Source organism: Pezoporus occidentalis, unplaced genomic scaffold (genome assembly GCF_034315485.1).
Source record: "Pezoporus occidentalis ecotype Australia unplaced genomic scaffold, CSIRO_AGI_Poc_V1 ctg18, whole genome shotgun sequence".
NCBI lineage: Eukaryota > Metazoa > Chordata > Aves > Psittaciformes > Psittacidae > Pezoporus > Pezoporus occidentalis.
The window spans coordinates 7,395,209-7,420,007 of NW_026913640.1; the positions used below are offsets into that span (position 1 = coordinate 7,395,209).

General features: G+C 38.8%; 1 protein-coding gene across 5 annotated transcripts in view; it reads right to left on the reverse strand.

Annotated features, from left to right (window-relative positions):
• SGCG (sarcoglycan gamma) overlaps window positions 1–23,262 on the reverse strand; it is a 126,220-nt gene extending 102,958 nt beyond the window's left edge. For 4 of the 5 annotated variants that reach the window (XM_062615208.1, XM_062615206.1, XM_062615207.1 and 1 more), the window contains exon 1: window positions 23,057–23,262. The gene's annotated coding sequence lies outside the window, so the exon portion shown is untranslated. The remainder of the gene's footprint in view (window positions 1–23,056) is intronic. The other variant, XM_062615209.1, reaches the window with a different exon arrangement.
• Window positions 23,263–24,799: the final 1,537 nt, after the last annotated feature.

A 24,799-nucleotide genomic window follows, 5' to 3' on the forward strand; every position in this document is an offset into this window, starting at 1 on the left:
TCCTCCTGCCAGAGTTCTCTCACTGTCTCAATAGCTAGCCAGCACACAGCTAGAATCTAGGTCCTAGCATAGCAACAATTAAAGCAACACCAGAACTCTACATAGCTACAGTATGACATCAACTTTTTTTATTTTTGAAAATAATGAGAAAACAAGCAGTCCCCTTAGAGATCTACTTAAGTTCTTAGAAAAGATTTTTTTTTTAAGTTCATTGAAGTTTTCCAAATTGTAAATTATGTATTATCTATAAACTAAATTTTACTTTCCAGGTTAAAATCTGATTTGATGAGTAGCTGTTGAACTCCGTTTGAGATAAAAGTTGTTCACGTCATATTCAATTTTCAACTGATTCAAAGAATTAACAAAAATATGTAAAAAATGTACCATAAAACCAAAATATTCACTATCTACCATGCATCTGTCGCTAAAGTAGAGGATTTTACAGCTTTTTACCATAGGACTTCATTCAAGACACAAAAATAAATTCTCTTTTCATCAAGTTCCTGTCTGTGAAACTAATTCAACTAATTCTCCTATCAGCTCTCATAGACACAGCACACTGTACCCTTGCAGAGAAACAAAACCTACCTCCACTGTTTTTTTTTTTTACCCTTACCCAGCATCTTCCATAGTTTCTCAACCAAAAGGGCTGTCCTTCCTCCAGTCCCTTCTTTACACTGATATTCCTGCTCAGCTTCATTTATGAAGCTCCTTCTTATGATTGTAACTTTCAAAACCAATGGGAAAAATTCTCCTTACCAGAAATGGTGTTCCTTCCTTGGATAATTCACAAGTGCATTTTAACAAAGGGGGCATTTATGCAAATCACAAAAGACTGAAATCTTTCCTTGCTCTAATCCCTGCCCCACTAGTATGAGACAGAACATACCCACTGCCATTTTTGTACCACTGCCACCTTCAATCAGTTCCTTTCAGATGCAGAGACATACACAGAAAAGATTTTCCTTTTCTGTTTAGTGCATGTATAGACCAGAAACCACTGCCTTCAAAGGACTTACATATTCTAACAACAGCTGATGGCATGCACTACCCAACCATCAATTAAACAGTGGTGGCTTGAAAAGTTCTTTTATAAGAGTGACCAGAGACTTTGGGAATGATGCAGTGCCTGATATGTGACTTTATGGCAAGATGTCTGAGGTGAGGTGTGAAAGAACATAGCCACTGAGGTCACTCAAGTACCAGTAGAATGCTGGTATCACAACGGGTCCAAACAGAATGTCACGTATGTTGACATTGCTCAAAAGGCCAATCTAAATTTTTAAAAGAAAAATATCTATCCAGATTCCAAGTCAAAAGTATACAATCATTTGCTTTACCTGGTTCTTGTCTAGGCTGCTTTGCCTTCACGACACATACTTCAGAAACTTAAGAATTTATCTCATTTTTTATTTCTCAGGGTACAACAACAACAACGTCCAAAAGCTGCATCTAAACCTCTCAGATGCATCAAAGGAGAAATTACACATGAAAATGCTAAAGACTGATAGAATGCAAAGAAGCTTTTATTGTAGCATCCAATTTTCAGAGAATTAAAGAGCAAGTATCAAAGTGGTAGCAGCATTAAAATGAAAGTTGGAAACTGTAAATTTTTGATAGGAAGATATTTTTGAAGTGTTAGAAACTAGTCAGATGTTCCTAAGTCAAGTGAGAGTAAATTAGCAGCTTAAATGTTCAGGTTTACATGGAATAGGTACACACTATGAAAATACTTTAAAAAGAGGCAGCTAATAGTTGACAGAAAGGCAGAAGAGGCTATTAAACCAAATACAATTCCATGGAAGTGAAATAGTTTCTATTGTAATTAGAATTATTAATGGAAATGAGCACACTACTTTCTTCAGGTTAACTTACCTATTTAATAAGCCAGTGCAAGGAATTCTGAAATCAACTTTGGCAACCTATCCAGGGTGATTTAGGCATTCATCATTCTTTTAGCAAAGAAACTTGTGGATGATCTGCATGTGCATTTAAGCAATACATACATATAAAGGAACATTCCTCCATATTTTTTTTAGGTACTTTCTGGACGTACATTAACAATGTGAGCAAGCTCACAAATCTCTGCCACAAAAAGTAAGTACATGGAAGTTGATTTTAAAACCCTCTGAGGAAATCTGCTCTGCCAAACAAATGCAGCATCAGCCCTGCATTTCTCTGTAATAACAAACTGGTTACTAAAAATGTGAATGGAATTAACAATAGCCATTCTACAAATACTTAGGTTTAGTATCTTTTTTAACAATTTTTAACAATTCCACTAATGTGGTTTGAACGCAGCACAGACTCAAACTGACAGATTTGCCGTTCACCACAGCTCCATAACCCACACAATTCACAGCAAACAAAGCTCAGGTTTTGCAGAAACTGACACCTTCCATGGCAAAAAAAATGATGAAGAGCAGTGATCAACGTATTTTTGTCACAGACCATGGCAGTCTATAATTTTATAGGAGAACTTCACCTGTGGTAGGAGATTAAGCTACCATCATAAAATAGCCAAAGACTTCTACTGATGAACTGTTCAAATGCAAATCAAAGTGAGTTGGTAAATGGGTGTAACAGTTTTGCCTGGAATGGGGTTAATTTTTTTCATATGGTGCAGTGCTTTCCATTTAAAACCAAAACAGCATTTTGGTCTGTGTTTCAGATATTGCTGAACAGTATCATAGCCTTCTCCGTTCCTCACACTGCCATACTGCAAATGAGACAGTATATATACCCACAGATGTGAAAATGCATCAAGAGATAGTACTGCCCAGAACTTCACAATATAAGAGTATCCAAGTGAGAAGACTGAAGAACAAGAGGGAAGGACATGTAAGTTGGCTAAAAACTCACTACAAAACCTCAATAAACATCTACTCACATTTTTATGTTCTGGTAACTTTCCCATACACAGTCCCCTCTCCCAAGCCTGATGTGGTTCAGAGCCTGGTACGTTCACGCTGCTGGCATAAGTAGCATTTTGGGACAGCGTGAAGGACTTTCCTTTTTTGCAAAGAGGAATGGCACTCTGCTGCTGATCTCAAGGGCCTAATCTGTTTTTTTCCAGAAGATATCTAAAACAGCTTAACTTTTTGATTTACTCAAGGTAGACGATAAAAACACAAATAGCTGTTAAAACAACCAGTGCCTCTCGGGCATCAGACACAAAACAGTTCTTTGGTTTTCCTTTCCTCCTTCAAGTGCAGAAAAAAAAACACACCAAACAAACAAAAAAAACACAAACAAACCACCAGCCCTCAAATGACTTCTGCCATCACTCTCAGAATCAGATGGTCATTTACCACCAGCTAGCATGCAGCCCTAGACAAGTCATCTTATCTATATATGTGACCTGCAATGGAATTACTCCAGTCTAGATATCCACATAGAAAACTGCAGCATTGTTCTTTCACTGTGTGCTTCAAGATGCCAAGCCTGGGAAACAAGAGTCCAGCTACTCGGGACTGAAATATCTGATATCACTGCCTTCACTGACTCTGATCACATTTCAGACCACAGCTCACCAGTATCCAATCTCTGTGTGCTAGCTCATCTAGCAGGAAGATACCTTGCAAATTACCTTAAACAGGACTACAGTTTAACTTCCAGGGGATGGTAGAAAATTTATTGACTAAAGGAGAATTCTTCAATTTAACTCCAGGCCCAGGGCCTGACTTCCTTCACTGTTTTCATAGGGACTTGCTCGAGTACAAAAATAGTGAAAACACGCCACAGCAGACTATTATTTCAGAGCAAAGAGTAGGCACATCAAAGGCAATGGTACCTCAAGACAGTCCTTATGCTAAGAATTTAGCCAGATTGAAAAAGTGGGTGAAACAAATTCCTGGAAGAGGAATCTGTCTAAACTCACATAAAAAGGCATGACATCCAGCTCTGATAATTCCTGAAATATGCATAGAGTGCAGGAGAATATTCTGGGAATATCACAAAAAAGCTCAATGTTTCCTCTCCTTATATTCTTCCCTAGGCACTTGTTGTGAGCCACTGTGAAAGACAGGCTATTGGGCAAGATGAAGCTGAGGTATTTCCGAAATTTGTCATAAATACAGTACTGCAAATCCCAGCTCCCCACACCCTTCTCTGTTTTATGTTAAGGTGAGCAAAGGCATAATTCATTTCTGCCTACAAGAGTTCAAGAGTGAGTTGTTGTCTCTGTACTGGCTGAGTTAACAGAGAACAGCTGTCACCTCTAGCAGGGAGCAGGGCATAAGTGGCAGCCATCCCAACACAGACTAGCATTCTGAGACTGAAAATGATGACACCTCAAGAACAGAAAAGCATGTTATCCTGTCTATGTTGGAATTCAAGTCACAGTATCACAGTATGCTAGAGATTGGAAGGGACCTCAAAAGATCATCTAGTCCAATCCCCCTGCCAGAGCAGGAACACCTAGATAATGTTACACAGGAATGTGTCCAGGCGGGCTTTGAATGTCTCCAGGGAAGGAGACTCCACAACCTCCCTGGGCAGCCTGTTCCAGTGTTCCGTCACCCTCACTGAGAAGAAGTTTCTTCTCAAGTTTAAGTGGAACCTCTTGTGTTCCAGTTTGTACCCATTACCCCTTGTCCTGTCATTGTTTGCCACTGAGTAGAGCCTGGCTCCATCCTCGTGACATTAGAAGTCCTACCTAGACAATGTACATTCAGCTAATAGAACAAGTCTTCCTTGGCAGATCACAAATGCCTGTAGAGAGCTATGCACTGCAATTCCCATAGCTATAAATATTATGTAGAGAAAGCCATGTAAACAGACACTATCTAATACTCCAAGACAGATGAGAACTCCCCTTCAACACATCCCCTATAATCTTGGTTGTTTTCAATAAGGGTGATTTGTGGATATATTTTCTACAATTGACTATGAAAAGACTCATGTTTGACTCAGGCTGAAGTGGTTCCTCAGATGCGAGCTGGGGGTTGGCAGGTTCTATTCAACAGGGAGAGGTGCCCAGAAAATGGAAGAGCCAGTGTCAGATATCCTAAGCTTCTACACAGAAGAATTCTAGACCGAATCCTGATCTCATCTCAATGGGAGAATCTAGTTCAAATTTCTCAACCAACAGTCTCTGTGGTAAGGGCTGACACTTGATGAAAGCAAAGACCATCATCCTTGGCAAAACAGATGTTTTCTCCAAACTCAGCAGTACAACATGCTAACAGATGCCAAATTACATTTCATGCTAGCTCATGCTGTTGTATCCCATAAACCAGGATAACCCTAAATAAACACTCTGGGATCACAGCTTCACCAACGGTGAAGCTTACAGCAGCATCATGTCTAGGCAATTACTGCAAAACAATGGCTTGTATAAATATACTGATGCCACCATGAAGCATTCAAGAGGTAAGCAGTTCAAGAACAAAGAAGCCTATGTTGTGACAGTCCAGTGTTCTGAAGTAGCTGCTATACCATGGTATATTCCAGCTTACATGCAGCTAGGATGAACTTATCTCTCCAAAAAGTCTCAGGCTTGGAAGAATGGACATGAGCCAGTCCTCACTAAACACCTCAAGGTCAGTGCACATACTTCTCTCTGAAGTCCTTTTCTGATTATAATACAAACATAGAATCATACAATCAAATAGGTTGGAAAAGACCTTTAAGATCATCAAGTCAATGTTATGTTCCCTGTTACATCAAAATCTTTTATTCCTTGCTGCACAATCATCCACCAGGAACAGACAGGTTTGAGTGAACCTACCTAGTATTAATCTGCAGTCTGCCTGTTATAGCATTCCCTTGGAAGATAGAGTAGTATGCTCCAAAACTAGTAACTTTCTGAATTTAGTTTCTCACTTCCCTGCCCCTTTCTCTAGCATATGACCAAAAAGGTGGACAGCTCATCAACCATACCTTTTTCCAAATCACATTAAATAAAATTCAGCACTCTCCAGCACAAAATAACTCCTTTGCTCTGTTCTGGAGAGAGAATTTTGGACTTCTAAAATTTACAGCCACTGCAATACATACATGTCTACTTTACATTAACCATATGTGCATTATACACCAAGCCATAAATTATTTTAAAGACAAGTTGAATTATAAATCTATAAATCTTTAGGAAACATAGCTCATAAATGCAACTTAAATTCTTACATAAAATCCTAAACACAATCTGCCAAAACACATAAATATGAAGAAATTTACATTCACTTGGTTGACCTGTAATTTTTGATGATGAGCTTGGCCCCAGAAGGGCAACTTCCATAGCATTTAACCCATTCTTGACATCTGCTAATGTTTATTATGTCCATTATTACCTAGGTATGTGCCCTGTACCAAATATTTATCATAATACTTTAAACAGTGTGATATATTTTAAAAATATCAATATTCCAAATATCCAGTTGTCGTGGTTTAAACCCAGTCAGGCAACTCGTTCACTCATTCCCCCTCTTCTTTCCCTCCCCCTACTCCCGGAGGGACAGAGAGGAGAATCGAAAAGAATGCAACTCCCACGGGTTGAGATAAGAACAGTTTAGTAACTAAGGTATAACACAAATCACTACTGCTACCACCAATAATAACAATGATAAAGGAAATAACAAGGGAAGAGAATACAACATCTCACCACCAGCCAACCGATAACTCACCCCCCCAGCCCGACCAAGCTCTGACCGATACCTCATCCAACCCCGCAGTCCCAGCCCTTCTGGGTAACTCCCAGTTACATCCTGGGCATGACATGCTGTGGTATGGAATACCTCTTTGGTCAGTTTGGGTCAGGTGTCCTGTCTCTGCTTCCTCCTGGCTTCCCTTCCTCCCTGGCAGAGCATGAGGCTCACAAAGTCCTTGGCCAGACCAAAACGTCATTGTTATCAGCTCTGTTCCCAGGCTGAAAGCCAAAACACAATGCTGCACCAGCTACCAAGAAGGAGAAAAATGACTGCTACTGCTGAACCCAGGACACCAATGTTTACAAATATGTTAAGTTTTGTTATAAGACTCTGACTTTCAGTGAACTTAACAGCAGAATTTGTCCTTTTACCTGTTCAACATAGGTGAGATCTGCTTTTACAATTTCATGTAAAGAGTATAATTCACTTGATCCTTAGCCTTCTCTCAATTAGCCTGTTTTCCAGAGAACCTTCACTGTCAGGCTATAGGATGAACTAACTGTATCAGCAACAGCAGGCCAATCCACTTCTGGTGCTTTCTTTTCCCAGGATCACTGGGACAGAAACCAAGGAACAAACACTGCACTGGACAAGCCTTTTTGGTGGTGCCACAGTTTCAGCGGGCTGATTTTCAAATGACCAAGATCCTTTTGAAAATTCCACTTTCTGTCACAGTGACACATGCAATCTCATGTCAAATGAGAGGCCTTAAGTCTTCAGGAAGAGATAGGTGGCTGGAACTAGACAATCATCACAGAATGATCCACAGCCTTTTCCCTATGCTGTCCCATAAAGATTTTTGGGAAGAGTTCAGGAGTAGGACTAATCAATTGTTTTTGATGGCAGCAGCTCACACCGAACTGTGAGTAGCACACGTGGAAGACTACAGTGAGCACGGAGCAAGCCTAGTCTTTCTGGAGTGGAGAAAAATATTTTTTTCAAAATTACTCTTAACATTTTATTTTCAGCTTTGCAGCAATATAAGGAAAAAGTTTAGGCGTGAGAAGTTTGGTGAATGCTTTCTCCTTGGCCAGTTACTGTGACCTTGTTTGTTACTTGTAAAGGAAAACAAAGATGGTATTTTTGTTCAGTTGAAATATCTGAACTGCCTGCTATGACTGCTTTTGATTAGCAATTACATGCAAGGTCAAGCTGCTTTGACACCATGCAGTTTGATAAGGTGTTTCCATGGTTAAGCTACAGAAACTTTAACGTTACTACCAACTCAAGTTTGACATAAATGTGAAAAAAGGAATTGTGTAGCCACGAAATATTACATACCAAAATGTATCAGCAAGTCTAGCTAAAAATGTAAATACGTAATCCAAACATAAAAAAGTGTTTGCTTAGATATATATATACACACATTTTATTTATTTTTTTTTTTTTTAGATATACACGCAGCCAAAAGGGGGCTGTTCCCTGAAGCTCCTCTGAGGTAGTATCACTATACACAGGATTCCATTCTGCCATACCTTGCTAAAGATAAACAAGATAATAGGAAGGACTTGTCATAAAACACAACAGCTTTTATCCCAGTTATAAAAATGTTCATTCTGAAACATACCTGCTGCAGTAAGCCTGTGAATTCTCATTACAATTGCAGCTTGACTGGTCATTGAAAAAAAAAAGGGATTTGGAAAAGTTAAAAACAGGTAATTGGATTCTTACATGACTGCAATATAGTTTGACACTTCTAAGGAACACTATGCCTTCTTGCCAGTGAACAAAAGGTTACATGGCATAAGTGTCTCCTGTCACTAAATAAGCTATGAGATCTATCCACTTGGAAAGATGGGCCCTATTTAGTCTGCTATTTACAGAAGTTAGGACATTATGATTTTGTTATAAAATTAAACACATCACCAGAGTACCACTTCCCAGTAACATGTATGCATTCTCTGTATTTACCTCAAATCTATGTTAGATTTGCTATTAAAATGTAAGCCCAATATTCTAACAGACATGAGGCACTCCTAATGGCATGAAATGCCTTTGTGCCTTACTTAAGTATTTACTTCTGCAGACAAACTATTCAAGAACGAAGTCACCAGAACCACAGCTTTAATTATATTTGTTTAAATCTGGGAAAAAGTACTAGTGAGTAGAATGTTCTCTTGCCTGTAAACAGACACTTCTGCAAAGGAAAAAATCCAAGTATCTCTTAGTGGGACAGAGCATCATTCAATAATGATGATGGAGAAGACATATAAAATTTGAAACAAACCTCATGATTTCTTATGACAGCTGTAATGAGAAAGACTATGTTTTTATTTCCTACAATACATTAACTACACTTACAGATTCTTTAGCAAGTCAAAGCTCAAGGAAACTCATGTAACAAAATGTTTAACCTGCATCTTACTTAAAACTAATCTGCAATGACCTCCTTGAACTTCTCAATGAGAAATCTTTCCCTAGGCTACACAAAACTTCCTCTGCAGTGTCTCCTTCCAGTTACTGCAGCTCACTATGTAATTTTGCTCTGAAGCAAGGCCAGACAGCTTTTCATTGGGCTTTCAAAGATTAACTGGCTTATGCTCAGTAAATGAACAGAAAGAAAAAGTTATCTATACTATATATATATATGTTTATATATATATACACTACAGATATATATATTGATATCTAAAGATAAGTGATAAGATTGTCTTACAAATAAGAGACATTAAGACAGGGGGAAAACATGCAAAAAAAAAAAAAAACAAAAAAACCAATAGGAAATAGATGACTGAAGCAAACAAAAGGAAAAGAGTGAGAAAGGGTGAAGATGGAAACAACCCGCAGCACTAAAGCACACTGGCAAGAAACAACTGCAGATAATGGACTAGGACAATATATGGAGAAATAGGCAGAAATATGAAAAGAGGAAGATTAAACAGTCAGGTGGAAAGATGAAATTCAACTCAAGATTCTCAAATCTTTAAGTGTCCTGTAGAATAGCTGACTGCTAGCAAATCCATTAAAAAATGTGTTTCAATGGCCTAGTAATAACATAAATAGTTGAGAGGACAATCTAATGCCATCAGCATCTCCATTTACTCAAGTGATACAGGGCTGTATCACTAGGTATGGATGATGAAAACTCACATGAGGAGACAATATAACATTTACAGATTTTATTAAGTTTCAAAATTACCATGAAAAGAAAGAATAAAAATTAACTAAATCATAAAGGCAATGACAGTCATTTTAGCATTACACAAGCAAAAGCTATTAAAATCTTGTATCCCCGAACAGAGCAACAGGAGTATCCCATCAGAAAGGAGTCAGATACACAGTATTTCATAGGACTTGTTACTAACAATCACTGGAAACTTAGAGAAGTTTCCATTTTCCTTAAGAACCAAAAAGGTTTTGAACCTTCATTTAATGATTTTATAATGAAAAGAGATAATTACTGAAATTTCAACACTTAGCAAAATTACTACTACTACTTAAAAATTGGAAAGACATAAAAATTGTCTTGCTTAGATAACAAGGTAACACAGACCATCAGAACTACCACCTCAGTATTAACCTGCTGTAGGACCAAAACCACTTCATTTCAGCTCTTAACTGAAGAGTGAACATTGTAAGATGCAACAACTGTGAAACAGAAGTTATTGTTTTGCTTAGTTTGTAGAGATGAGTTCACCTGTGTCTATCTAAGGAAATGGAAGTCTTCCCTGGAGAAAAAAGCATTTCAGCTACTTCACCTTCAATATTTCAGATGCATTAGCATCTGAACACTCTGTACCATTTACAAAAACACAAACATTATTTTCATAGAGAGTCATCACCATATAATTAAACATTTGATCTTCAGATTTTTTTAAAAGTTAAATATAATGCAGGAAAACTTGATGCAGAAAGAGAAATTTAAACTTTCCCATTTTCAGCTGCTCTCCTTCCAACTCAAATACTAGTTTTAAAATCTTTTGCTTAATTTTTCATAATAATTCAGGCATTTCTCAGTACAAGGCAGTTCTTGAGTTTAAAAGTAGTTATCAGTACAGATAAAGAACATGTAACATTAAAGTTCAGAGTATATTGGCAAATACATACATTCAGAAATAGAGAATGTTATTTTAGTTATTTATTTAGTTTTGTGATTTTGTAAGCTGTTTCAAGAGTCCTCTTCAAACAATGTCATATTTCATAGTGCCCTAGTGTAGCATGTTAAAACTCAGCCAGGATATCTATTATGAGTAGACAAATGAAAGTGCTTTGAGTAGCTTTCAGACATTTTTACATTCTAATGTTGTGCTCTTCCTATTATTACCTAGTTCAAGATTCTCATTTGTTCCTGTCAACTGATTCTAGAGAATACTGATATAGTGCAAGACTGTTTTACAAGAAAAGGAGATAACATTTTCTTTTCATTCCCATCACCCTGTTTCCTTCATCTTCTGTGACTACTAAAGATATCATCAGTTGTCCCTATTTCTCATACAGTACCAATTGCTTTCTTGTGACAAAAGCCTGCAGCATCTCAATTAGCTCTCATGATTATTTTCTTTCGTATTAAAGACCTAGATTTTGAAAAAGCATAATTCATCCACTCAAGGCTAAATGAGTTTACATGTAAAGCTAACAGGAGAAAAAGACATACCAGCATCTCCTTTGGAATACTGTCTGCATTAATAAGCTATTCAAGATCAGGCAACTTCTACGAGATGTCTGTTGCAGCTGGTTGCAGATAGCTTGTTAGTAGCTATCAGTTGTACCAGATTCAGTCAGTCCACTCATTGTCAGGTATGCATTTTCTTCTTTTTCACGTGATTGCAGATAAAATATTTTCACTGATGTTTTTAGTTAACTTACTGCTTTCATATGGTAATTGTCTTTGGAGAATGCTGCAGAATGGAAAAGAATTAAGAAAGGTTTGCTACTGCTTATGTACCTTTTTTAAATTGTCATACTTATCTTTCATTTTCATCATTCATGTTTTTATGCACCACAAAAAGACAACCTGGTAATTTCAAATCAGTGAGGTCAACTGAGGCAGCATAGGTATTGCATGCATCCCAGAACTCTGATACAAAAGTAAAACCACTTTGAACTCTTATCAATAAATTCCTGATGAACTCAGATTCCAAACTTTCAGGTAGAAGAAAGGGGAAGAGAGGCCAATATATGAAATATATTTGTATTTATATACATAAATACCTTTTCCCAATGCAGTCCACAAAACCTTATATAGAGTAAAAAAAATTTTGTATTGATCAAAATAACATACACATGCATATTTTGCTGTTGAAAAATTTAAAGAAGTGTCATTTTGACTTTGGGAAATGAAAGTGTAATTCACATAAAGATATGGTTGGGGGTGGAAGGCGGAAATCAACATGGATGCGTTCATCCATCAACTCTGTCAATGGACGACTTTCTCAGCTGCCAAAAAAAAACCAAAAAAAAACAAACCGAAAATGGTATTTTAGGTGCCTTGGAGCACCTGAGGCATCTACATGTAGCCATCAAATATGGAAGAGTCCTGTCCTCCTACAGCAACAATTTCTGGCCAGTCAGGACACCATAAGGCCCTTCAGTCAACTAAATTATGCCCCCATTGTCTACTTCAAAAGTAGTCTTGGATGTCTTCTCCCAAAGGTTTTATCAGCTACAAGCACAGTATTTAAATATGTATAGTCGCAATTATGCTGTTCCTCTGGTAAATAAGATGAAAGCTGAGAGGAGATTATTTCTCAGAAAAAACACTATCACAGATCAGGGTTGAAGACAGTGTGTGTGATAATCTTTAAATCTTTCCAAAGTTTTAGCAGGTCTCAATAAGTTGAAACTGGATTTGAAATTCTTTCAAAGTAAGTTCATAATTCACAGGAAGGATCCTGTTTATGCAGACAACTAAGAGATACCTTCATATTTGAGATGATGTTTCAGTAGGATGTTTATCCCTGTGAAAAATCTGTGTATGGGAGACGTGTCAAAAGTATCTGTAGCCTTAGATTCTGTAAATAACATTAATTTGACTGTCGTAACTTATAAGAGACAGAAAAACCACACTGTAGGTCAACCAGCCAAGATAAATTCAAGGTTCCAAGGAGTAGTCTTCTGCTAACTCCTAGGTATGTATTATCTTCTTAGTCACATGAATAAAATCATAATTGCCAGGAAAAAATAATGAGACACAGCTGTAAGGTAAGCTTGTAGTGAACTCATCCAAAGCTGTATTCCTATAGCCTCACTAGGTATTCCAAAACCTCATGGAGCTGCTATTTAAATGAAAACAGAATTTTGTACACAATCATAAAAAATATTTTAGTCACTTCTGCTGTTAATTAGGATTTTCTGCACACTGTGCAGAAAAGACTCTTTGAGTCCATGCTCATCATTTACACAGTGAGCTTGAAGGTGCAGTACTCATGGTAAAGAGACTGACCCTGAATCAGAGATTATACCTGACAATGACAGTACAATCAATAAACCCTAATGATGGATAAATGAGAAGCAGATTTCACAGATGGCCTCAGCTCTTGGATATTTGCATGAGGAGCTGATTTCTGGATAGGCATGGAGTTTGAAGTAAGCCTGCCAGCCAAGAGTGGATGCAGCAAATGTCTGCTGGAAACATGGGCTGGAAAAAAACAAAAAAATTCTGCACTTGTTCACCTGATGATAAAACTAAAGAAAAAGCATGAATCAGCATGCACGGCCAAAAATAATTATCTAGCAATATAAGGTCTTCAATCAGTTTTGCATTCATCACAGATAGAAGTCTGGCACGCTCAAAGACCTACGTGCAGGTGCCAAGTATAAAACCAACCTGAGACAATTTACTGGCATGCTTAGGCACACTTGTCTTTTTTGGTTTTTTTTTGGTTTGTTTTTTTTTGTTGTTGGTTTTTTTTTAAATTTTGTTTTGTTTTTTTTGTTTGTTGTTGTTGTTGGAATGGGGGACTGAATGGATTTGTTATTAGCACAGTTTTGGACTCAGCTGAGCAAACAATGAGATGCTGGTGATACCCCCCAGAAAAGAAAATCCTGAATACAAATTGAGGGGAAAAAAAAAAAAAAAAAAGCTAGAATTTACACACTTTCAGAATATTCCAAAGACTTCAGTAAGCACTGTGTAAGAGACACTGTATAATGACAGTAACAATTCTGAGAAAAAGTGTTAAGATACCCCCTGAGTCTTAGAGAGATTACCACAAAATAATCCCAAAACTGGCAAGAGTTTAGCAATCATAAGGCTTAACTAGCTAACTAACTTTTGCAACAGGACAAGGGGCGATGGTTGAATCTTTTAGGTTGAACCTAAAACAGGGGAGATTGAGGCTGGACATGAGGAAAGAATTTTTTACAATGAGGGTGGTGGATGCAGCATCCCTGGAGACACTCAAGGCCAGGCTGGATGTGGTTCTGGGCATGCTGGTCTAGTTGAAGTTGTTCCTGCTTATTGCAGGGGGGTTGGACTAGATGACCTTTCAAGGTCCCTTCCAATCCAAACTATTCTATGATTCTAACTACAAGATAATACGGATACACAGCGCCACACTTAAAAGAAGGGATGTTTTTCTTTTGGTATAAATATTTCATTTGTCTCAGATTTAATATTAAGCTTCACTTATGGGAATAAGAAAGCAATGACAGTGAAAATTCCCTTATCTATATATACTTCCTTTATTACTCAAAGGCTAGTGTTTCAAAAAGTACAATTTATTACTATTCTCATGAAAAGAGTCTCTAAATACACATTAGAAAGGCAGGTGCAAGCTGGACAAAGAGCAGAATCATACATATATCATAATTATACAGTATTAAAAACTCAATAACCCATGTTGATGGGTTACTGCAGACACTTCAGAAGTATAATGACTTCCCCTAAAAAGGCAGGTCTGATGAGACTGCTGTTTGTTCTCAGCCATCAGTCAAATTTGCTGTTAAGTCGACAGCATATGCTAACAAAAGAGTATTATTAAAGAAGAGAAAAAAAGACATTTACCCATCAATGTATATACTTTCCCTGAAGCCCTTTTATTTTAGTTGGAGGGTGCTGGGGGGCAGGGGAGGGAATTTTCACTGATGGCCCGAGTAAAGTTGACTTCGCCTTTCTTTTGAAAAGTTAGAATTCAAGATTCAAGTTTGCTATAATCCTGAACATGCAATGCTCAATATTAACATGAAACCAATTATATTCCTTAAAACATAATACCTTTAACTGCATTTTAAATATCTCAACGTATGCTCTCGCATAAGAATCAATAAAGACCTGTGCAATAATACTATAATACTGTCATAGATTTCAAAGCAACGTTCAGTTGCATCAAGTACTGAAGGACATCTACAGTGCTCAACCTGAAATGATCGTTTTTAAAAGGAAAAGTTTGTATTGGTATCTTGGGCAAATTCTCTGCAAAACTTGACTTAAACGTCCTAGTAATTTCACCCTTAAAAAAACAGTGGTGAAGGAATCTACTTATCCCCCAAACCACAGCTTTATTATTTTTTTTTTTTTTCCTTTTTTTAGTGGTATTTAAACCAAGTAGTATCACAACTTAACATCATGACCATTAATGATGTTTTAGCTGAAAGGAGTAAAAACCAACTCAGACCATCTCGATTGTGTGCTGTAATTTTATACAGGCTGAAGACTAAACATTGAATGTTCTTGAATTAAAACATGACAAAATAATAATTAATAAGTTGACTCCAAGTGTTCAAAAAAAGTGTACATGAGGCCCTTAGTGACATGGTTTAGAGGTGGACTTGGCAGTCCTGGGATAACAGCTGGACTTGATCCTAAAGGTCTTTTTCAACCTAATTGATTCTATGATTCAGTAGACTATCTGAACACATTCCTCTGAGACAGATATCCATTTGCAGCTGAATGCTGCATCCACAGCATACAGCTGAATACAACGTTGGCCATATATTATATATCAAGTCACTATTCTGTTTCTGACAAGAAAGATATTTATGAAAATAAAGTAAAAAACTACTCAAGAACTGACACTTTCATCACTGGCATTTTCTTCTACCTCTCTGTGTTTGATACTAAGAGACCTCCTAGCCTAGAAGCTGTCTCTGGACCATCTCCACCTGATGGCTACCAGTGAACTCACAGTCCATCAATCTGAATACCCAGCTTTGAGGTCCTTTATATATGTGTCTACTACTACATGTGTGTGACAATGAGTTTGACAAGTTAATTACTTAATAATTAGTTTCATTTTATTGCTGACAGATAATTTCACTGTTATCAAACAATGAGATCACCTTTTTTTCACTCAATGTCTTCTGTCACATTATCTTTCAGCACCTCTTTCACAAGCCAAAGAGCTATAATATGTTCTATCATCTGCTGAAGAAGGTATAGCATCTCCTCAGTATGTTTCCTGCCTGTCCCCAGTTTGTTTCAAAACCTGTATCTTTTTTGATTTAGAATAACTTTAAGTGCCTATGGCACTTAAAATTAACAGAAACATAACCACTTTTTTTCCATTATACATTTTTTATATTGCTTTTGGTTCCTATTCTACTAATTTGTAATATTCCATTCAATTTTCTGATCATCACTGAGCTGTGATCTCACATTTTCAGAAAGTTCCACTCAATAATTCCAGTACTCCTCTTTGAGCATCCAACAATACTCAAAAACAGATGACTGGGGGCAAGAGCTAAAGCAAAGATCCTTTGAGAAATTACTTACCATCTATTGAGAATTAAAGTTACATGCTCAGAAAATAATACTGCTGTTTTAGTAGCAACTACCTTGATTAATTCACTATTATTCAGCTCACTTTCCTACTAGCTTTCTTCTTCAAATAATTTATGAGTTCACTGAATAGCATATGTTCCAGTATCTCTTATTCCAACACATCACTGATAACCTGTCTCATCTGGCATTAAAAAAAAAATTAACCATTTATTCCCACTCTCCTTTTCCATGTATTTAAGGAACCTCTCAGGCTCTTTGTGAGTTTCAGGTAATAAATATTTTAGAAGCTTTGAGGAAATTAATTGATAGTTCACTTGCATGTGTTCTTTGTTTATGACAGGAGATAAAACGCATACAGTTATTTCCTATGACACTATTCCAGAACTCTTTCTGTCATATCATATGTCAAAGTACGCTAAAGCTTTTAACAAATAGACTAGGAATATTCCTTCTCATTGCTAGTAAAGGAGACCTCAGTCAGATTTGGTACAAGCAGCTTGGAAAACCCGCTCCCTTAAATTTCAAAGCAGCTCTTTAAAAGCTTACATTCCTTGTAGGTATGTGATGGGGGAGGAGAAAAACAGCAGCAAGAATCAAAACCACCCTTTGTAGAACGGAACTTTAAAAAGCGTAAGTGGAAGCAAGTGATGACAACATGACAAAGGGTTTCCGTAGGGAATTTCTGTCTGCAAATAGTGCCTTGTTAGAATGAACCACTCCTCCGAAATGATCAAACCCCAGTTCAGGGAAAAAGTGCGCAAAGTCCAGATGCAAAAAAAAAAATCTGAATTTTCACAGTCAGTACAGGACTGGGTAAGAGTTGCTAAAATTCAATTTCAACGGGATTCAAGAGGTGTTAAGAGTGTCTCCTGCCTTTTTTTTTTTAATTTATTTTTCATTTTAAACATCCATCTTCCTGTCTATTACAGAATAACTGGAACAAAGATGCTCATCATCCTTCCTGCTAATGCTGGTGACAATGTAAAGCAGAAAGTGAGCTTCATAAAATCAGCAAATGATTCATAGATACATACAAGGTAGTTCTGTTCTGTCAGTTAAAAGTGGAACCTCCCTGAGGGCATGTATTTTTCACTTAAAATTGTACCATATATTAAAAACATTAAACAGTCTAGAAAGAATCTCCCTGCAGAATGTTAGAATTGCTCTTCATAAGTCTTCAACTGTTTAGGAAACTGGGTGCTGAAGCCAAAGCATCAAATGCTGTGCTAAAACCAGATGTGTATATTTTTATGATCACAATTATGAAGTTAGTTGCTATACACATCATTTGAAGTGATCCATACAGCTTACCATTCTTCCAGGTAAGAACAGAAAACCTATGTCTCACCTTTCTTTCTCCAAACTAAGGCTTTACTGCAGACTATCATATCCATAATGCAAAACTGTGATGACATGCAAAGTATTTTTGCCTGGGACAAACTGCTAAAGAAATAAACCTCTCTTTTGTTTTTAGAAAAATCTTCACCTGTATTTTGAAAACATTAATATTTTTTTTAAAGCAACAAATTGAAAATAAAATCCTGGAAGGTAGTTTCAAAAGAGACACAACTATTAAAAAACAACCAAACAACCCTACACTTACAGAAACAAAACAAAAAACAAACTCAAAATCCTGTGAATACATGTGTATTGTATTGACAAACCAGGTAAGCTAACTGATAAAGAGTTAATTTCACTGGTGATATACCCAAAATATCATGTTTTCTTGACAAAGGAAACCCAGTTCCCCTTGCTTTTTGGTTTACATAGTACACAGTACTATCCAGAGTTCTCAGCTCTCATCAGCGATTTCTGAAGTTGATGTAAGAATAATTTGTGTACATTTTGGACTTCCTGAACCTCAAAATATTGCAACAAATCAACAGCTTCTCTGAACACCACTGATCTTGATTCAGACAAATCCCAACCTATGCAGTAAGCATCCGTATTTTCACTGACAGAGAAAAGTGAAGCAGCATACTGTCATGAGTTTGTTAACCTGTCAAAAAAGGGAAGCTCTGATGTCTGACGAATTAATCACTCAATGCTCAAGCAGCTGCCATTTACTATAAAAAGTGAATTTACCACAAAATGTTAGTTGGAGAATATAAAGCACCAGGAATATGTATGCAACCATACAGTACACATACCAGACACTATCATATCTACCATAAAAACAGATAGAAGTAATTCCCCAACCATAATGTGTCTTCCCACCAATGCCCACTGGTTTCAGGCCCCTAGAATGAAGCTGGTAGAATCCCAATATGAGTGTCCATAATTCCTCAAAGAATGTTATAGACTGATAAAAACAGGAAAGCGTTCTTCACGCTGACAAGACCATGAATGTTTTTTCAGCTGCACTCATCTTGCACTGAAAACAGCAACTAAAGAACTTCCTGGGATGACCCTGCATTAGCCAACCACTGAGCTAAAGGAGGAAGGAGATTTCACTGTCTAGAAGGCTTAGCGAACTCATCACATGCCCAAAATCCTGAGAACTCTTGACTTCTTTCTAGGTCTGTGAAGAACGCAGGTCATCCAACAATGAATGTCCCAAGAGAAGTAATAACATGACCCTGCACTTCAGACAAGAAGATGTCTCTGGCCAGTGCCAAGGCATAGTAAATGGTTTTCTAAAAACTGAACCCCCTTTCTAAAGACCAGAAAGATTCAAAACCCAGTATCAGATCAAATAACAGGGAGGAAGTGGTGGACTTCTACAGTTGCTGCTACCATACTCTTTTAAGGCCTCGTTACAACCTCATTTCTCAAATGACTTTGGGGAGTTTGTTTTTGAGTTAGGAGTAGGAGATTCCAGGGAAAAAAAAAAAAAACACAACAAAAAACAAACAAAAAAAAAAATCAGAAAAATCTTTTAATTTCTATTCTCTTTTCCTGGCATTTAATCAATACTTGCAGTTTTTTAAATTGGCACCAGGTAAAGACTCAGTACTTTTTATTTATGTGCATGCCCACCTACATTGTGAAAAATACATATAAAAAAACACAGGCTTCAAACCTCCTAGCAAAAATCTTCATGCAAAACTTCATAGCCTGAAAAAGTGTTGTGTCTAAAGAAATCAAGACAGGGAAACACAATTACGTTACAATTTTTCACAAAAAAATGTTGGAAATTTGTTTACAAAACTGCCATAGGGTGTGGCATAAACATATATATATGCCATTCTGTCTTTTTTTGTAATTAATGCATGTTTCTGTTTTCTACACATACAGTTTCTTTAAGCTTGAAACTTTCCCCTCAAAACTCCTATTCTAAAACCTGTCTACATTTCTACAGCACAGAGAAACATGTTTTTACCAGTAACTTTTTGCAATATTAAAAAGCAATGTTATTTACTATACAAAATCCAAACTCAGCAGAACAACTGATAGAAAACAAGTTGTATCCCCAAGTTATATAGACAGGATATTATGAAGTTTTCAGATTTGTTTATAATAAATATTGATCTTCAGAAGTAGGGAATGCTTAATGCACAACCACAAGTAATTTATGTAAATCATACAAAAATTCCCAAATATGTTGCAATATCCAAAAGTAATTCAAATTCAAAGGCTGATTCATGTTATGTGTCTTTAATCAACAGCACTATTGACAAATATATTAATTTGGAACATTGTGGTGAGTTTCTCCACTGAAGTGGAAAATAAATAATTAGATGTTCAGTATCATTGTGTTTAATCTAAACTTCCACATACTAGCAGAAAGCAGGTATATTTAACAGAGAATCATAGTATAGTTAGGATTGGAAAGGACCCTACGATCATCTAGTTCCAACCTCCCTGCCATGGGCAGGGACACCTCACACTAAACCATGTCACCCAAGGCTCCGTCTAACCTGGCCTTGAACACCGCCAGGGATGGAGCATTCACAACTTCCTTGGGCAACCCATTCCAGTGCCTCACCACCCTTACAGTAAAGAACTTCTACCTTATATCGAACCTAAACTTCCCCTGTTTAAGTTTTAACCCGTTACCCTTTGTCCTATCACTACAGTCCCTAATGAAGAGACCCTCCCCAGCATCCTTACAGGCCTCCTTCAGATACTGGAAGCCTGCTATGATGTCTCCATATCACATTTAATATAATGACAATTTGTTAAGAGACTGTGGATTACCAAGATGTTCAGAGACATACACCCGTAACAGAGAATAAGGGTTTTTTAAACACTCCTTGTAGTCTTCCTCTAATGGTTTCATAAATGTGTACAAATGTTGACCTCGCATGACCTTTAGAAATTACCTAAAACATAGTAGTTACTCAAACAGCTCAATAATTTGACACTTTTTACAATAAGGGTGGTAAAATACTGGAACAGGTTGCCCAGGCATCACCCCTGGAGACATTCAAGGGCAGGCTGGATGTGGTTCTGGACAATCTGATTTAGTTGAAGATATCCATGCTCACTGCAGGGGGGTTGGACTAGATGACCTTTGAAGGTCCCTTCCAACCCAAACTATTCTATGATATTATTCCCCATTATTTCCCGACTCAAGTCACTTATTATGAGTAACTGTCAGAAACTAAAGCACTTATATTACCTTGGTAATTTTCATGAGGTTTGTGGGCAGCATTTTAATTACAAATAGTACACATGATACGATTACAAGGTACATTGCCCTGGTGTATTTTGACACTCACTGGTTGCTCAGTGAAAAATGATGTATTAAAAAGAATTTCTGCGTAGAAGCCTCAAGAGCACCTTCCTTGAAAGCTGTGATGTTTTGTAATAAAACCTTCATAACAGAAATACATATGACTCCTACTCTGGGTTTTATCACAGTTGATAAGGGACAGTGATACCCACATTGATACATCATATAGTACCTATGGACAAGCAATAGATTCACAGGAAAAACACTTTGAAAAGTTAGTCAATGACAGCTTAAAATGACACCTTCTTTTAATGTACTACATATGCTTGCTTCTGAGCAAACCAAGTTTTAACTGTCATGTCAAGAAAAATGGCAATTCCCTAGTGAGCTCTATTTTTTTAAAGGACTATAGAACATTACACAATAGAAAATAGGTTTTATATGTTTAATAAAGTCTGCCACTTGCATGAAATCCCAGAAAACAAAAAGCACCAAAGAATAAAACACACAAAAGTGGGAAAAGTGAGAACCATTTCGAATTTACATATGTCTATACTTCTCTTTCCTCAGTCCTCTCAGCTTCATGCAATATAAAATTCCATTAATAAAAAACTGAGCATACGTAAAGCAGTCTCAAAGCTGCATTGGGTCATTAACTGCGATAGACCTTCTTAGAGAATGTAAGTGTGCGTTTATTAAGAGTCCCAATCTGAAAATCACCATAAGTATAGTGCTTTATCAATGTCCAAGCAACACTCACTGGCATTACCTGCAGTAACAGATGTTGCTCATTCTAGTCTGCTTCTGAATGCTCCCCTAAATGTGACATAATATATTGAAAAAAATAAACAACACGACAAAACAAAATCCAAGAAACCGAAAAGCTATACATACTTTTCTGATCTGACAAAATTAAGCTTGTTGCATTTAAGTTTTTCCTTGCTTTTGCAATGTTGTGGGATCACCTTGGTACTTGAGATTCTGAAGGGAACCAGAACTGCAGCTGGTAATTCTTAAGGCAGAACATCTCAGATTTAACCAAGGGGGTTAGTGAAGAACATTCTCTGTAAGGGGGATCTCGCCTTATTTGAAATTACTTAAATCTTTTCACTCTCAGGGCAGTCTGTAAACTACTCTTTGCTCAGGCTGGTGAGGAAGAAGGCTTTTGAAGTACACCTTCCTTCCTAGGTTTTGTTGTTTTTCTTTATGGTTGCTCAGTATTGTTTGGGTTTTTTTCACTTTGCAGCAAAGGCTGCTAAACCCTCTGTGGGGCACACTGCTCACTTTTTATTCTTTAAATGATTTTGGAAGAACTAAGCAAAAAATACGAATCTGACTTACTATCCTTTATATAAACTATGAGCAAAGGGGGGACGGGGGGGACGGGACGGGGGATGGGGGACAGACGGACACACATAACTGGGAAACATTTAAAGTGGGCCATAATCTCCAATAGTGTCAATGAAAATCCACGTATTTTATTAAAAGTGCCTACTTAACCTGCAGATGTTCAGCTAAAAAGCCCCAGCAAAGTGTGATTAAAACCAGAAGCCGTGCGTTTACAGTTACATCACATAACAGAACAAACATACTCAAGTCTCAGGTGTACTGCTATCTTACTGCACATTCCGGTAAGATTTCGCTGTTTTTTTTTCCTTCCCTGAACATACCTAAACTGACACAAGCAGACAAACAAAGCCCTCTCCGGACACTGAGTCGTCGCTCTCCGTAATGGCCACTAAGCACTACGGAGTGAAACAAGTTACAACCAGGACTCCCCCGGCCGCGCAGAGGGACGGGGCAGGCCCGCCGGCACCGCGTCGGTCCCCCCGGCAAGCAGCTGACACCGCTCCGCCGCCCCTCAGCCCCGCTGGAAACTTCCCGCCGGCTGCAGCCGAGCCGCGGGCGCTGAGGGAAGGAGATCCCAAGCGGCACAAGCTCCGCTCTTGCCCAGTAAGCCGATGTGCAGCCCTACACCGAGGACTACCTCCCTGCCTTCCTCTCTGCTCTCCGCCACGCGCGAGCGGTGCGAGGATAACTTTTCAGAGGACACTCGTCCTCTCCCGGCACTTGGGCCGGGCCGGGGTGGAAGCGCTCACGGCTCAGGGACAAGGCGTGCGGGGCGGTTACCTGATGTCCCCGCTCGGCGGCAGAGCAGGGCAGAGTCCCCACCGTCCCCTTCATGCCCGAGCGGCTGGCGAACCCGCCCGGAGGCACAAGTCTTCATCCAGCTTTCTCCCCGCAGACAACGCCTCCTCCTCCGTCCAGCCGGGACGGCAGCGCTGGGCGGGCGCAGCTCTCACAGCCTTGCCAGCACGGCGGGGAGGGAGAGAGGGCGGGAAGGAGGCACCGAGAGAGGGCGGGGAAGGCACTGTGCCCTCCCTCTCTCCTCCCCACGCCGCCGGGAGAAGCGCCGACTCCGGAGTCGCTGGTTCTTTCGTGTCCCAGCTGCGCGAAGGAAAGGGGACTCTCTCATCGGGCGCACGGCGGCGGGTGAGGGCGCACTGGGGCCGTCGCTGCCCGAGAGTCAGCAGCTCTGGGCTGTGAGGGGGCCTGGCCCTGGGAGTTGCCGCGGGATTCCTCCCACCGCCGCTGCTCCACCGCCCGCTGCATCGAGTCGCAGACTTGTCTCCGTGTCCTCCGCGGGTCTATCGCCGCCGGCAGGGACAGCGGGGCTCGGGCCGGCCTCGTCCCGCCGCCTCGCCCTGTGCTGGGGTTGTGGCGGGCAGGGCTGTGCCGGGGCAGCCTGCGAGGTTGGGAGCGGGTTACCTGAAAGGCACCGGGAAGTGTGGTAGGAGCTGGGACAGGACAAAGATTGTGGAGGGCGCAAAAGGAGCGGCGGACAGATGCTGGAAGGCGATGGGCGAATACGGGCGCGGGAAGAAAAAGGATCTGGGAGATAAAGAGGGAAATTGCCCATGACGGAGAAGAGTGGCTTGCAGAGTGGGAGGATAAATGATAAATGTTTTTTTTCCGACAAATTTTACGTGGAGGGTGTTCAGAGAGGCATGAATACCGATGGGGTAACTGAAGAGGAGAAAGGAGTAGGAAAAGGGTGTCAGGCAACAAAGGAGAAAGTGTATGATGTAAGTAGAGAGAAGGACGAGGTGAGGGATTTGGTAAAGCCAAAATCTTTTGGGGCTTGGGAGGAAATGCATGTGAAACGAAGATGATGGGGCTAGAAGAGAAGTTTGGTGCCTTATGATGGATGTTAGAAAATGAATCACTGAGGAAGGAATTTTAATTTAAAGGAGATTTTAATTAGAAGAAATATGCATGAATGAAGGTATTGCAAAGTAGGAAATAAGGGAAGTACTGCAGGAGTTACTCTTCAAAAGGGATTTGGAGATCAAAAGGAAAAGTCTCAGCTTGAGCTAGCAAATCTGAGTAGAACACATGTAAGCATTTGGCTGAAAGGAGTAGGAGTATGGAACAGAAATTACACTGTCCATAAACAACTTCTGTGAGAATTGTGGAGCATATCTTGCCATTTTATGGCAAATCATCCCATTCCATGTGGGTAGTGGAAGGCTGAATTCCAGCTCTCCAAACTGAACTCACCTTTACGACCAGCATAGCTAAGTAGATACTAAACATCAGGGAGTACCAATAAAAGCAGTATTGCCTACAGACTTAAATGTCATCCTAGCCCATGGAGAACTGAATTGAGTTTTAACTTTTAACCAACCCAGTTTAAAGCATGTAGATCACTGCATTTAATGTTTGCTGATGAGAAGGGAAGTTAATGCTGCTGAACTGAACTGCTTATGGCAGTTCATGAATGTCTGCTGTCCCTGAAGTAGAAAATGACCATGATATGGGATACACACTGGGATACATGGAACTGGAGCAGGAATTACTGGGTTTACTCTA